This window comes from Saccostrea cucullata, unplaced genomic scaffold (genome assembly GCF_032062105.1).
Source record: "Saccostrea cucullata isolate Sc308-1 unplaced genomic scaffold, CSIRO_AGI_Scuc_v1 ctg574, whole genome shotgun sequence".
Taxonomy (NCBI): Eukaryota; Metazoa; Mollusca; class Bivalvia; order Ostreida; family Ostreidae; genus Saccostrea; species Saccostrea cuccullata.
This window is the reverse complement of record NW_026919739.1, coordinates 69,267-85,694: the sequence shown is the minus strand read 5'-3', so window position 1 is coordinate 85,694 and position 16,428 is coordinate 69,267. Positions and strand designations below refer to the sequence as shown.

Below are 16,428 nucleotides of genomic sequence, written 5' to 3'. Positions count from 1 at the left end.
ACCAAAATTGAAATTATTTGTCTTTTGGGTCAATCAGTAATGTGCCTTCTAGCGTAGCTGAGGTGGATTGAAAATGAATTTCGATCTGCAATTTCAATCCCATGTTTTTCCCACGTCCGCGTCGAATTGTACCCGCCCATTTCATTGTCTATCACTGATTGTTTTGATTGTAACAGATAGAAATGACGTAAGCTGTTTATTTCCAATTTTGCCAGTTAATGTTCCGCGGTCTTAGTTTGCATATGGGAACATCAATATTTCACAAATATACCTTGTTTTATTAAGAGAAAAATAAGTAACTTCAGGTGTCTGTGGCCCCTTCATATGTCATTCACAAGTTATCCCTGAAGATGAATTTTTTAAAAATAAGGTCAATCATGAAGGTCAAGGTTAAGGAGTCAGAAATCATCGCATGCTCGGAAATATAATGTCAAAGGTTATGCACTTGTTAAATATGAAATCCCTATCTCTTCAATCAAAAGTTATAAGGAAAAATTAACATTTTCGAAAAGTAGGTCAAACATCAAGGTTAAGGGGTAAAAAATCATAGCAATAGTGTATTTTAGAAAGGCCTCGTCACGGGCAATACACATATTCAAAAGTTATGACCAAGGTTAAAGTATTTAAAAGTAGGACAAACTTCCAAGGTCAAGGTCACGATGTAAAAAATTACAGTGTATATAGAAAGTTCTTATCACAGATAATATACATGTATAATATGAAAGTCCATCTCTTCTCATTCAAAAAGTTATGGCCAATTTTAAGTAATGTTTAATTTTTTTGAAAGTATGTTTAACTTCAAAATCAAAGTGTATTTAAAAAGGACTTGCCACAGGCATTATACAGCTTTAATATGAAAGCCCTATATCTCCAAGGTTGAAGTGTTTGAAAAAGTAGGTCAAACATCAAGGTCCGGAGGTCAAAATCATAGCGTATTTAATAAATGAAAGGTTTTGTCACAAAGAATACTAATGTGAAGTATGAAAGTCTTAGCCATTACTAAAGGGGATTAACAACTTTGACCCTTTAACCTTGCAGTTTGACCTACTTTTTAAAAACAAACCTTGGTTAAAACTTTTGAAGAGTTAGGGCGAGAGCTTTCATACTTCACATATCTAATCCTTGTGACAAGACCTTTAATTGGATACCAACACCTTCGACCCGTCGGCCTTTGAGTTTGACCTACTTTTTAAAAACTTATCTTTGGCCATAATTTTTGAACAGGTGGTGTTAGAGCTTTAGTAGTTAACAAATGCAATTGTACATATATTTCTTGTGAGAAGACCTTACTTTGAGTACCAACATATTTCATTTGCATTTAAGACAAGAGGCCCATGGGCCACATTGCTCACCTGAGAAGCTTTAACCATGCTATTCTTAACCCATTTTCCCCTTTGTAACACTTGTTGTGACCCCATCATACCCCACGGGTCATACTTTGGACAATTTAAAATCTACACTACCCCAGGATGCTTCCACATAAGTTTCAGCTTTTCTGGCCTAGTAGTTCTTGAGAAGAAGATTTTAAAAGTTTTTTCCAATATACATATTTCAATGTAAAACTTGGATTCCCTATTGTGGCTCCGCCCAACCCTCTTGGGGTCATGATTTGAACAATTTGGAATCTACACCACTACCCCAGGATGCTTCCACATAAGTTTCAGCTTTTCTGGCCCAGTGGTTCTTGAGAAGATTTTTAAAGATTTTTCCTATATATTTCTATGTAAAACTTTGATTCCCTATTGTGGCTCCGCCCTACCACCGGGGGTCATGATTTGAATAATTTAGAATCTACACTACCCCAGGATGCTTCCACATAAGTTTCAGCTTTTCTGGCCCAGTGGTTCTTGAGAAGATTTTTAAAGATTTTTCCTATATATTTCTATGTAAAGCTTTGATTCCCTCTTATTGTGGCCCTGCCCGACCTCCGGGGGTCATGATTTGAATAATTTAATATCTACACTACCCCAGGATGCTTCCACATAAGTTTCAGCTTTTCTGACCCATTGGTTCTTGAGAAGAAGATTTTTAAAGATTTTTCCTATATATTTCTATGTAAAACTTTGATTCCCTATTATTGTGGCCCTACCCACCACCGGGGTCATGTTTTGACAATTTAGAATCTACACTACCCCAAGATGCTTCCACATAAGTTTTAGCTTTTCTGGCCCAGTGGCTCTTGAGAGGAAGATTTTTAATGACCCCACCCTATTTTGTTTCTTTTCTTGATTACCTCCCCTTTTTTATGGGTCTTGGCCGTTCATTTTAATAATTGAAACTCCCCTTTACCTTAGGATGCTATGTACTAAGTTTGGTTAAAATTGGCTTAGTGGTTCTTGAGAAGAAGTCAAAAATGTGAAAAATTAACAGACGGACAGACAGCTAGACAGACGACGGACAAAATGTGATCAGAAAAGCTCACTTGAGTCTTCGGCTCAGGTGAGCTAAAAATGCTGCACAAAGTCATGCGCACTCGAATTAGACTGGTGCTTGTTAAAAAATTTTTAAAAATTAATAAATTAAGACAATTATTACATATCTCAGTGTAGTCTACTTGCATGCCACATACTATTACAAGAGGCCCATGGGCCATATCGCTCACCTGAGTAACTTGGGTAATGCAGCTCTTTACCAGATTTCCCCTCTTGTTATACCTATTGTGGCCCTTACCCCCTCCTCTGTCATGGTTTTTAACAATCTAGATTCTACATTACCCCAGGATGCTTCCACATAACTTTCAGCTCCACTGGCACGTGGTTCTTGAAAAGATCTTTAAAGATTTTTCCTATATATTTCTATGTAAAACTTGGATTCCCTATTGTGGCCCTGCCTACCCCCAAGGATCATGGTTTTAAGAATTTAGAATTTACACTACTCCATCAAAGTTTCAGCTCCACTGGCCCAGTGGTTCTTGAGAAGAAGATTTGTAAAGATTTTTCCTATATAATCCTATGTAAAACTTGGATTCCCTATTGTGACCCCTGCCCTATCCCCGGGGGTCATGATTTTAATAATTCAGAACTTTAACTACCCCAGGATGCTTTGATCAATATCAGCTTCATGGTTCTTGAGAAGATTCTTAAAGATTTTTCCTATATATTTCTATGTAAAACTTGGAATCCCTATTGCGGCCCTGCCTACCCCCAAGGGTCATGATTTTAAGAATTTAGAATTTACACTATCCCTTCAAGATTTCAGCTCCATTGGCCCAGTGGTTCTTGAGAAGAATTAAGATTAAATGTGAAGATTTTTCCTATATAATTCTATGTAAAACTTGGATTCCCTATTGTGGCCCCGCCCTATCCCCGGGGGTCATGATTTTAATAATTCAAAATTTACACTTATCCAGGATGCTTCCATAAAAGTTTCAGCATTCCTGGCCTAGGGGTTCTTTAAAAGATTTTTAAAGACTTTAATTCCAATATATTTCTATATGTAAAACTTGGATTCTCTATTGTGGCCTCGCCCTACCCCCAGGGTCATGTTTTTAACAATTTAGATTCTACACTAACCAAGGATGCTTCCACATAAGTTTCAGCTTTCCTGGCCCAGTGGTTATTGAGAAGAAGATTTTAAAAGTTTTTTCCTATATATTTCTATGTAAAACAAATTCGGTATTGTGGCCCCGCCCTACCCTCGGGGGTCATGATATCAACAATTTAAAATTTACACTACCCCAGAATATATGAACTCCAAATCTATGTCCCCATTTTAAAATTACTGTGGACAAGAAATATGAGAATTAATTTTTTTTTTAACTTGTAGGCATCAGCTAAAAAGTGTTAATATTCATTTAAAGAGAGTAACAAAGTTGCATATGGAAATACATGTAATGATTTTGCACTGATCATTTCAGCAAAACACTGCAAGGTTATAGAAGATACCAGTGCTAGAAATTATTTGATAATTGATTTTTAAAAAGTTTGATCAGCTTTGTCTAAATTAAATTGGCCACACTCAATACATTCAGTAATGTACTTATTTTTAAAACACCAAAACTTCTCCTCTGCTTTTAAGGGCTTGGAACCTTCTGCTTGAAATAACATGCAAATATGTTACTTCAGGCAGGCAGCATTAAAAGTTTTGTGCCCTTTTCCAGTTTTTTTTTCTGTCTCTCTCTCTATTTTTTTTTTGTTTTAATTGTTTGCTTTTTTTTTGTTTTTCTTTCATTTTCTTATTTCATCTTTATTTCTTTTTTTTGTTTTATTTTTTTCCTTTTTTCCTTTTTTTGTTTTTTTTGTTTTGATTTCTTTTCTTCTTTTTTTCCCTTTTTTTTTCTGCTTTTGTTTTTTAAATTTTTTGTTTTTGTTTTTTTTGTTTTTTTTTATTGGGCACAAAACTTGCCAATGAGATTAAATAATTTCACATTTACAATTCACAATTTTTACATTAACAATTCACAATTTCACATCAACAATTCACAAATGCATTAAAAAAATCACATTTTAACATTTCTAAATCATGATTAAATTAATTAACATTCACAAATCACAATTTAACATTTTTAGAGGCAAATCACTATTTTACATTTTTATATGCAATTCACAATTTTATATCCATTTCTTTCACTGTACATTCGTAGTCACATCAGCATATTATGCATTCAATTTCACGATAAGCTATAATTTAACCAAGAGTTGACTATACAAATTATTACTGCTACACTAGCTGTAGGATTTACACGTTCTAGGAATACTTATGTCACATTTAACAAATATTACATCTGAAACATAATTAACTTAAATTCATCTAAACAATTACAATAGCAATTATCTCATTGGCATAATAATAAAAAGATAATTAAAGACATGTATAGGTAATGAAGAAAAAAGAGAAAAGCGGGGGGTCAGTGTGGGAGGAAGACGGAGTACCCGTAGAGAACCCACTTGTCCGAATGGGCGACCCCATACCCTAACATAATTCGGACACCCTTTACAAAAATATGTTTAAAATAGTCTTTGAAAAAAACATTGTTACTAGAATGCATTCTCATCAGTGATTTTAAAGATTTGGATTTATCCTGCATTAATTAATTAAGTCCTGCTTCTTCATCCACATATGTTGTTTCTAAAATTTCTTTTTTTTTCTGTAAATAAAAAAGGCAAAAGGTAATTGTAAGGTTAATTTTGAATTAAAAAAAACTAACAAGAGACATATGTGTTACATTGGTCACCTAAGCACTAGGGCTAGGAAAAAGCAGAAATCAGTTCAGTATTGAAAACTTAAACTTGAATCTACACTCACTATGATTTGAACACACACTGGAATCTTCACTATCTGAAGATGCTTCTGAATTAATATGACTTATTATAGCGTTGCTCATACAGAGAAGAAAACTATATTTATTGAAATATTCTTTATATTAATTTCTTTGCATAACTTTGGCCTCTCTCTACACCTGAGGGATAATGGTTTGAACAAATTTGAATCTATGTACACTAACTGAGGATATGACCAATCATTGCTGATCTGCCCCTAAGAAGAAGATTTTTCAAGATTTTCCTGACGTACAAGGTCCATTCAATATAAGTTAAATTTCATTTTGTTTTTACTTGTTAAAAGTTCTATTGAAGAGCTCCTAAACAACGAAAGCAACATGAATTAAAATTCACTTTTAAAGTAAGAATGGTCACTGGCTACTCTGTGCTGAAAACTTCACATAAATGATCTCTGCCAATAAGATGAAAATAAGAGTGCATGTGTATGTGAAAACTGCTTTTTAAATAAATTGCAGATTAGAATTCATATCTATTTATAAAGATCTGACCCATTTGTTCCGAGAAAATGATTTTTGAATAACACCCGACTTAATTTTCACTACTTTTTAATTATCCCCCCCCCACCTCGAGAAGAGAGCATGGCCCTTCAAATGTACAAACTGAATCCCCTTTACCCAAGGACACTCTGTGCCAATTTTGGTTGAAATTGGCTTAATGGTTCATTTATCACATGCACTCAGAAAAGAAGGTAAAAATGTGAAAAAATTATGACAACAGCAGACATTGAACAAATTTTGATCAGAAAAGCTCACTTGCTAAGGTGAGCAAAAAAGATACAATATAGCAAACAAGGTCAGTTTTCCATACCTGAAAGATTCTCATCCTTGAAATAGTCAAGAAAATCCACATGAATCCAGTTTAATTTCCTCCTTAGTCTGTTCTCCAAATCTTCAACCTTAAAATAAGTCAGGAATCCAATGTTACTGCATTTTCTAAAACGTTAAACAGAAAAATGCAAAAACTACATATTCTATATTTATACCAAGTAAAATAGCTCTATTTTTTTCACATCTGCATTGAGTGTCAGAAGTACTTGTACAAATGATACAGATCTGCGAGTCATTTACAACTTTTCATCAAAGTATACTCAGATGTATATACATACATTAATTGTTATGAAAAATGGATAACAAGTTTCTGAGAAACTGGAAGACTAAAATAAATAACACAGAATTGGTTGTTTCTATGGCATAGTAGATTTAAAAATGATTAACACAAAATTTGTTTGATTACTTGTCTGTTTCTTGTTTAAAGTCCCTCTTGAGAATTTTTCACTTAAATGGCAATGCGGCATTTTTCCAAATATAGACCTATACTTGGTGCTAATTAGGGTCATAGAGCAGCGAGGGATCTTTATTGTGCCAGCACCTACAGCGATATGGCACCTAAGTATATATGATATCATCTGAAGGATCAGTCTGCTTGTCTCATATTGGGATTCAAACCCACGTTAGGATCAATTCCTTACTTTGCTACTTTATAGCAGATGCTCTTATATACCACTGTGTCATGCTGGCAACAACACAAAAAATGAAATTGAGAATTTCTCAACATAAATAAATTATATTAGATGTATCATTCTGTTTTATACCACTTCCAGAGATAAACAAACAGTAGGAAGGTCAAACATATCAATGTGCACAGATGAGGTCTTGGTGGGGACTTTTGCAGCAAGGTGTGCATCTGGTCACATACTGCATCAGTTTTATCACGATAACACAACCTCTGTAGAATGTGACACAGCCAGGCTAATAGGAGGATCAAATGAATATTATTATTAAGAAATTTCGAGTCAAAAATCAGAAGAAGATGGGAGAAAAACATATTTATCGATTTTTTATAAAAATCTACACTTTATTTAACTTTGTTTGAACAAGTGTTTGAGAAAAATGTATAAGGGGTGGTTTAGAGTATACATTATATATAACATTTCTAGGCAAAATTTTAATATTGGTATGAATTAAGAGTCGGCATGTTTGGTTGAACACCATTACAAAAGCCAGCTATATACATTGCCGACTACAAAAAAAGAGAGTCCTGGACTAAAAATTTGGTCTACTAATTAACTTGGCCTTCTTTATTATAAACAATATGATGATTTGGAATATGATAATGTCATATACCTGATCAGTGTCAGCTATCCACTGTGGTATGTCTGGGTGGAAAAGTCAACATCCATCAGGCATTGTCCTCCAGGTGTTTCCACCAAGTCTTGTTGGGGGCATCTGATGTTTCCACATTTTAAAGATTATTGTCCATCAGGTTTGTTTGTTTTAGTTGTTTCCACCAATTCCTTTTGGGTGTAGTTGGTGTTTTCACATATTGGAAAATCATTGTCCATAAAGTTTGCCTCAAGATTCATTGGCCTTGCCTCCTCCAGATTTTTTCACTAAGTCCTTTTGGGTGCATTTGATGTTCATCAAGCTTGTCTATTCCAGTTGTTTGCACAAAGTAATGTTGGCTGCATCTGCGTCAAAAGAAGAACAAGTGAAAAAATATATCATTGAAGTTTGTTTAGGAAAATCCACATTTAACTGTTTTTGAACAAGTGTTCAAGTTGTCCATACAGTAATTTAAGGTATGCTTTATAATTCTAAGCAAAACTTTAATATTGGTGTAAAGAGTTAGTTTATCTGGTTGAACACCATAACAAAAGTCAGCTATTGGTGACTATAAGAAATAAGACCAGCTAAAATTTTAGCCAGCTAGTTAACTTGAATTTGTTAATAAAGTGATCTTGGATAAATATCACATACCTGATAAATGTCAGATCAGCATCCATTATCTATAATTCATCCTCCAGTTGTTTTTATCAGGTCCTTTTGGTCTAATGTGTCCTGTTGGGTCCATCTGCTGTTTTCACCATATCTTGGTTGGGTGCATCTGCTGTTTCCACCATATCTTGGTTGGGTGCATCTACTGTTTCCACCATTTCTTGGTTGGGTGCATCTGCTGTTTCCACCATATCTTGGTTGGGTGCATCTGCTGTTTCCACAATATCTTGGTTGGGTGCATCTGCTGTTTCCACTATATCTTGGTTGGGTGCATCTGCTGTTTTCACCATGTATTGGTTGGGTCCATCTGCTGTTTTCACCGTATCTTGGTTGGGTGCATCTGCTGTTTACACCATATCTTGGTTGGGTGCATCTACTGTTTCCACCATTTCTTGGTTGGGTGCATCTGCTGTTTCCACCATATATTGGTTGGGTGCATCTGCTGTTTCCACAATATCTTGGTTGGGTGCATCTGCTGTTTCCACTATATCTTGGTTGGGTGCATCTGCTGTTTTCACCATGTATTGGTTGGGTGCATCTGCTGTTTTCACCGTATCTTGGTTGGGTGCATCTGCTGTTTACACCATATCTTGGTTGGGTGCATCTACTGTTTCCACCATTTCTTGGTTGGGTGCATCTGCTGTTTCCACCATATATTGGTTGGGTGCATCTGCTGTTTCCACAATATCTTGGTTGGGTGCATCTGCTGTTTCCACTATATCTTGGTTGGGTGCATCTGCTGTTTTCACCATGTATTGGTTGAGTGCATCTGCTGTTTTCACCATATCTTGGTTAGGTGCATCTGCTGTTTCCACCATGTCCTCTTGGGTGTATTTGCTGTTTCCACCATGTCTTCTTGGGTGTATTTGCTGTTCCACCATGTACATGCTCTTGGGTGTATTTGCTGTTCCACCATGTCCTTTTGGGTGTTTTTGCTGTTCCACCATGTCCTTTTGGGTGCATATGCTGTTTCCATCATGTCCTGTTGAGAGCATCTGCTGTTTCCACATCTTGGAAGATCAGCATCCATGGGGCCTGCCTCCTCCAGTTCCTTCCACCAAGTCCTATTGAGTCCATCTGGTATAATTCCACCATGTCCATATTTACCCTCACATAAGCTTTTTTGTGTCTGACCAGTAGAGCTAAAAATAATCCAGGCTTAAAATAAAATGTCAGCTAGTTAATTTGACATGGTTAATTAGATGATCTTGGATCACCATTATGTCATTTACATGTACCTGATCATTATCAGTTATCTCCTTTGATATGTCTTGTTGGGAAGGTCAACATCATCAGGCAACTCTCCTCCAGTTGTATCCACCATGCCGGGTCCATCTGCAGTTTTCACATCTTGGAAGATCTGCATTCATTGGCCCCGCATCCTCCAGTTGTCTCCATCTGTTGGGTGCATCTGGTGTTTCCACCAAGTCCTGTTGGGTGCAAAATTCTGCTGTTTCCACCAAGTCCAAGTAGATACATCTGCTGTTTCCACCAAGTCCTGTTGAGAGCATTTGCTGCTTTAAGATTCTTGAGAGTTAAAATCTATAAGCCTTGCCTTTTCAGGATGGATCTTACATTAGACAAAAGGAACAACTTTTATCTTTGAAAAGTTTATATAAATTGTTGCATAATTGATATGCACTGTACATTTGGAATATCTAAGAAGTGCACAATACCAGTTGATATTAATTAACAGGACCTTTTAAAAGAGTTTCTAATTGTCATGTTCATCTTCTCTGATAAACCCATGTTTACAAGATGTATTTTGGTTTTCTACATGGAAAACTTATTTCCTATAATTGTGGGAAAATGTCATTCGCAAGAGTTACAGAAGTTGGGCATTTGAAATTGTAAGCTAATTATTGAGTGAATGAAATATTTGAAGATAATAAGAACAGTTTAAAAAAGGTCAGAGGCCTAATAAAAAACAATTAAAGTCAATAGGAGAGCAAAAACACACTTCTCTAAAACATCAGGTGGGACAGGTGTCATGGAATATCTATAATTATCAAATTCATGGAATGACTACATGTATTAAGTAGGGTTGCAATGTTTTTAATATTAGGATTTACAGTCAAACATATAACGAGGTCCCAGGGATGGACAATTTGGCTTCGTTTAAAGTGTTCTTCATTACATCCGTTACTTGTAAAATATATTATAAAGTCCAGTGAAATAAAATCACTAAGCATCCATTCACAACCTGTATAATTGTACTGGCTATAAGTGAGTAATTAAGGGAGTCGAATGGGGTATTCCTGAGTAAAATTAACATAATATACATAGGAAAACATTCAATTTTACATCAAATTGTATAATGATTACATCCATTGAATTAAGTGTAGATGCCAAATTTTGGCCAAATTTTGGGGAAATCTATCATCTGAATATTTTTAAGTACATGTACCATCAAAATATATAGGTACATTTACTTTAGGATTACCATGGGGTATATGGGATAGAGTTTTGCACTTCAAAGCAAGTTTACAAATACCACAATAGATTCTTTGCTCAAATTCTAAAGTGTACTTCTATAGTGTACATATTATACATAAGAAATACAGGAGGTATCTAAGATGATAAAATTTAAAGTCTCCCTTTCTATGGAGTGTCACAAAAAAGACTATGAAAGATACTAAGGATTTACATTTTAAAAAAAGTATCAGAAAAATATTAATTCAAAATTTATTTTTAATTTCCTGCATTTAACACATCAATTAATAGCATATTTTATACATTTTTTATAACCCTTCTTTAAGAACTGATGTTCATCATGCCATTCATAAACAAAAAATATCAAGGTGTCCACTTACCTATCATTCTAAGAACAATCATTAAAAAATGTGTTTTTTAAACATGGAATTAGATTTTTTTCAATGTTTTAAAAATATTAAAAGTTTTATTTCACTGCAGGCATTTTACAATTAATACCCCAGTCAGTCCCTTTCAATTAAGATTAAAATTCCTTAATTTCTGCTATTCTTAAGTTTTTTATTGCTCCTCAATTTTTTGGTCTTTAACTTGAATGTTTAAAAAATGATCGCATAATAACGGTGACACTTCATAGAATAAAATTTTATAGGATATTCCATTGGGATAAAATAAAATGGCCATCTACGAAAGATGACTGCTACTGTATACAGGGTTATTTTCGCCCCGTGTTATTTTCGCCCTTTCGAACTTGCAAACCATTTTGCCCCATTTTAAACTCGCCCAGTCATAGTTTTGTTTAAGAAATTATGCTGTGTAATTTGAATTCGCACCGTTTTAAATTCGCCCAATCAGGAAGAGGGCGAAAGGGGCAAAAATAAAACGGGGGCAAAAATTTCCCTGTATACAGCATATAAAGGTGATTACTATGAAGTTTGACTGTATATTTTTTTGATTTGAAATGAACATTATAAATCTATAATCTAACAATTATATTTCATTTCAGTTTTCTATATATTTTTCAATTCTTATCAATTCAATATTTTCTGTCTTACCTTATCGATGATGGTATAGAATTTGGCTTAATTCATCTTCATCTTTAGTGAATTGTCCAACTATAAATACTAACAAAATTTTAAAATAGAGCTGAAATAATACATAATAAGGTCCTAAATCAGACCAGATGTTTTTGGCTGAAACACAATGTTTCCTCATTATCCAACATGTCTAATGTTGAGGGTACTAATGCACAACGCAACAATAAACATTAGACACATTCTTAAGAATAACAATAACAAATAAACCTCATAACAATAACAATTAACAAAAACTCATAACAATAATAAATTGATAAAAATCTCAACCAAAGCAAATAACTAAAACTCATAACAACTGTCACAATAATAAATAACTAAAACTCATAACAACTAACGTAAACTCATAACAACTGTCACAATAATAAAAAACTAAAACTCATAACAATAACAAATAACTAAAACTCTTAACAACTGTCACAATAACAAATAAATAAAACTCATAACAATAACAACTACCTAAAACAAATAACAACAAATACTCATAACTGTCACAATAACAAATAACTGAAACTCATAACAATAACAACTAATAAAAATTCATACAAATAACTAAAACTCATAACTATATAACATTATAAATAAATAATATCCTCCCATGTAGATATAACAAAGGACTGATCCTCATACCAATAACAAAGAACAATATTCAAAACAATAGCCAATAACTGATATACTCATAGATACAAATATCTATCAATCATAACGATAACATATTATGACTCATAACAATAAAAAACAACATACATTTAACAACACTAATAAAAAACCATTAAAAACATAATGTAACAAATAAAACATGAAAATTAACAACTTTTACAACCCTCATAAACAAAAAATTATTATAACAACCTAATAAGCAAATAACAATAATAACAACCTAATAAACAAATAACAACAAAAACTAACAAACTAAACAAAATAAAAAACAATAAATATTAACTAAAATAACAAAGAAACCTAACATCAAAGAAATACAAAGAAAAACTTCCATTCTAGCGTTGTTGGAATGCTGTTCCAATCCACGATGAAGAGCCAGCCGCCTCCAAGTTCACCATCTCCAACGATGTAGTCCCGGCAAAGAGAGAACAGAGAAGATTAGACAGAGAAACAAAAACACAACAAAAACCAAATTGAAAGAAACATTACAAAAAATGTGATGAGAGTGGGGGAGGGGAGGGAAATGCTAGTACTTAGTAGGAGTGCCAAAATAATAATGAGACGATCTCACCTCTGCTTTTCCTTCACAATGTCGAAATACCTCCATTCCAGCGTTGTTGGCATGCTGTTCCAATCCAATATGCCCAGCCTCCTCTAAGTCCTCCAACGATGAAGAGCCAGCCAACTCCAAATCCTTATTCCACCATCTTCAACGACGAAGTGCCAGCGACCTCCAAGTTCACCATCTCCAACGATGAAGTTAAAGAGAGAACAGAGAAGATTAGACGAAGAAACAAAAACACAACAAAAACCAAACTGAAAGAAACATTACAAAAAATGTGATGAGAGTGGGGGAGGGGAGGGAAATGTTAGTACTTAGTAGGAGTGCCAAAATAATAATGAAACGATCTCACCTCTGCTTTTCCTTCACAACGTCGAAATACCTCCATTCCAGCGTTGTTGGCATGCTGTTCCAATCCAATATGCCCAGCCTCCTCTAAGTCCTCCAAAGATGAAGAGCCAGCCAACTCCAAATCCTTATTCCACCATCTCCAACGACGAAGTGCCAGCCACCTCCAAGTTCACCACCTCCAACGATGAAGTCCCGGCAAAGAGAGAACAGAGAAGATTAGACAGAGAAACAAAAACACAACAAAAACCAAATTGAAAGAAACATTACAAAAAATGTGATGAGAGTGGGGGAGGGGAGGGAAATGTTAGTACTTAGTAGGAGTGCCAAAATAATAATGAAACGATCTCACCTCTGCTTTTCCTTCACAACGTCGAAATACCTCCATTCCAGCGTTGTTGGCATGCTCTTCCAATCCAATATGCCCAGCCTCCTCTAAGTCCTCCAAAGATGAAGAGCCAGCCAACTCCAAATCCTTATTCCACCATCTCCAACGACGAAGTGCCAGCCACCTCCAAGTTCACCACCTCCAACGATGAAGTCCCGGCAAAGAGAGAACAGAGAAGATTAGACAGAGAAACAAAAACACAACAAAAACCAAATTGAAAGAAACATTACAAAAATGTGATTAGAGTGGGGGAGGGGAGGGAAATGCTAGTACTTAGTAGGAGTGCCAAAATAATAATGAAACGATCTCACCTCTGCTTTTCCTTCACAACGTCGAAATACCTCCATTCCAGCGTTGTTGGCATGCTGTTCCAATCCAATATGCCCAGCCTCCTCTAAGTCCTCCAAAGATGAAGAGCCAGCCAACTCCAAATCCTTATTCCACCATCTCCAACGACGAAGTGCCAGCCACCTCCAAGTTCACCATCTCCAACGATGAAGTCCCGGCAAAGAGAGAACAGAGAAGATTAGACAGAGAAACAAAAACACAACAAAACCAAACTGAAAGAAACATTACAAAAAATGTGATGAGAGTGGGGGAGGGGAGGGAAATGTTAGTACTTAGTAGGAGTGCCAAAATAATAATGAAACGATCTCACCTCTGCTTTTCCTTCACAATGTCGAAATACCTCCATTCCAGCGTTGTTGGCATGCTGTTCCAATCCAATATGCCCAGCCTCCTCTAAGTCCTCCAACGATGAAGAGCCAGCCAACTCCAAATCCTTATTCCACCATCTCCAACGACGAAGTGCCAGCCACCTCCAAGTTCACCACCTCCAACGATGAAGTCCCGGCAAAGAAAGAACAGAGAAGATTAGACAGAGAAACAAAAACACAACAAAAACCAAACTGAAAGAAACATTACAAAAAATGTGATGAGAGTGGGGGAGGGGAGGGAAATGTTAGTACTTAGTAGGAGTGCCAAAATAATAATGAAACGATCTCACCTCTGCTTTTCCTTCACAACGTCGAAATACCTCCATTCCAGCGTTGTTGGCATGCTGTTCCAATCCAATATGCCCAGCCTCCTCTAAGTCCTCCAACGATGAAGAGCCAGCCAACTCCAAATCTTTATTCCACCATCTTCAACGACGAAGTGCCAGCCACCTCCAAGTTCACCATCTCCAACGATGAAGTTAAAGAGAGAACAGAGAAGATTAGACGAAGAAACAAAAACACAACAAAAACCAAACTGAAAGAAACATTACAAAAAATGTGATGAGAGTGGGGGAGGGGAGGGAAATGTTAGTACTTAGTAGGAGTGCCAAAATAATAATGAAACGATCTCACCTCTGCTTTTCCTTCACAACGTCGAAATACCTCCATTCCAGCGTTGTTGGCATGCTGTTCCAATCCAATATGCCCAGCCTCCTCTAAGTCCTCCAACGATGAAGAGCCAGCCAACTCCAAATCTTTATTCCACCATCTTCAACGACGAAGTGCCAGCCACCTCCAAGTTCACCATCTCCAACGATGAAGATAAAGAGAGAACAGAGAAGATTAGACGAAGAAACAAAAACACAACAAAAACCAAACTGAAAGAAACATTACAAAAAATGTGATGAGAGTGGGGGAGGGGAGGGAAATGTTAGTACTTAGTAGGAGTGCCAAAATAATAATGAAACGATCTCACCTCTGCTTTTCCTTCACAACGTCGAAATACCTCCATTCCAGCGTTGTTGGCATGCTGTTCCAATCCAATATGCCCAGCCTCCTCTAAGTCCTCCAACGATGAAGAGCCAGCCAACTCCAAATCCTTATTCCACCATCTCCAACGACGAAGTGCCAGCCACCTCCAAGTTCACCATCTCCAACGATGAAGTCCCGGCAAAGAGAGAACAGAGAAGATTAGACAGAGAAACAAAAACACAACAAAAACACAACAAAAACCAAACTGAAAGAAACATTACAAAAAATGTGATGAGAGTGGGGGGGGGGGGGGGGGGGGGAGGGAAATGTTAGTACTTAGTAGGAGTGCCAAAATAATAATGAAACGATCTCACTTCTGCTTTTCCTTCACAACGTCGAAATACCTCCATTCCAGCGTTGTTGGCATGCTGTTCCAATCCAATATGCCTAGCCTCCTCTAAGTCCTCCAAAGATGAAGAGCCAGCCAACTCCAAATCCTAAATCCATCATCTCCAACGACGAAGTGCCAACCACCTCCAGGTTCACCATCTCCAACGATGAAGTCCCGGCAAAGAGAGAACAGAGAAGATTAGACAAAGAAACAAAAAATAAACTGAAAGAACCACTACAAAAAATGTGATGAGAGTCGGGGAGGGGAGGGAAATGTTAGTACTTAGTAGGAGTGCCAAAATAATTTAGAATCTACTCTAACCAAGGATGCTTCCACATAAGCTCCAGCTTCTCTGGCCCAGTTGGTCTTGAGAAGTAGATTTTCCCAACTTCAGAATTTACACTACCCCAGGATGCTTCCAAAGAAGGTTCAGCTTTTCTGGTCCAGTGGTTCTTGAGAAAGAGATTTGAAAAGATTTTTCCTATATATTTTAATGTAAAACATAGACTCCCTATTGTGGCCCTGCCCTACCCCCGGGGGTCATGATTTTAACAAGTTAGAATGTACCCTACCCCAGGATGCTCAAATAAGTATCAGCTTTTCATAGGGCTGGGTATTGGCCATAGATTTCGTATTGCAATATATTGCGAGTTTTTTAACTGTATAGATTGAGATATAAAACACTGTATGTATTGCAATATTTTCAATGAAAATAAAAGGGCATTTTCTTATTATATTAACTTTAATATACATGCAGAATGTACATAACTATGATAAGTAACCAAAAGAAGAAAAAAAAATGTTGATTTATTAA

At 36.0% G+C, this 16,428-nt stretch overlaps 1 long non-coding RNA gene and 1 pseudogene across 1 annotated transcript; both read right to left on the bottom strand.

Moving 5' to 3' along the window:
- Positions 1 to 5,028: 5,028 nt before the first annotated feature.
- On the bottom strand, positions 5,029 to 7,714 carry LOC134237165 (uncharacterized). The gene is made up of 3 exons (XR_009985774.1): positions 7,403 to 7,714; positions 6,087 to 6,174; positions 5,029 to 5,086 (listed from the first exon to the last, which is right to left on the bottom strand). It is a non-coding gene; the product is annotated as an uncharacterized LOC134237165 (long non-coding RNA).
- A 686-nt stretch (positions 7,715 to 8,400) lies between these two features.
- Positions 8,401 to 9,543, bottom strand: LOC134237186 (uncharacterized; annotated as a pseudogene).
- Positions 9,544 to 16,428: the final 6,885 nt, after the last annotated feature.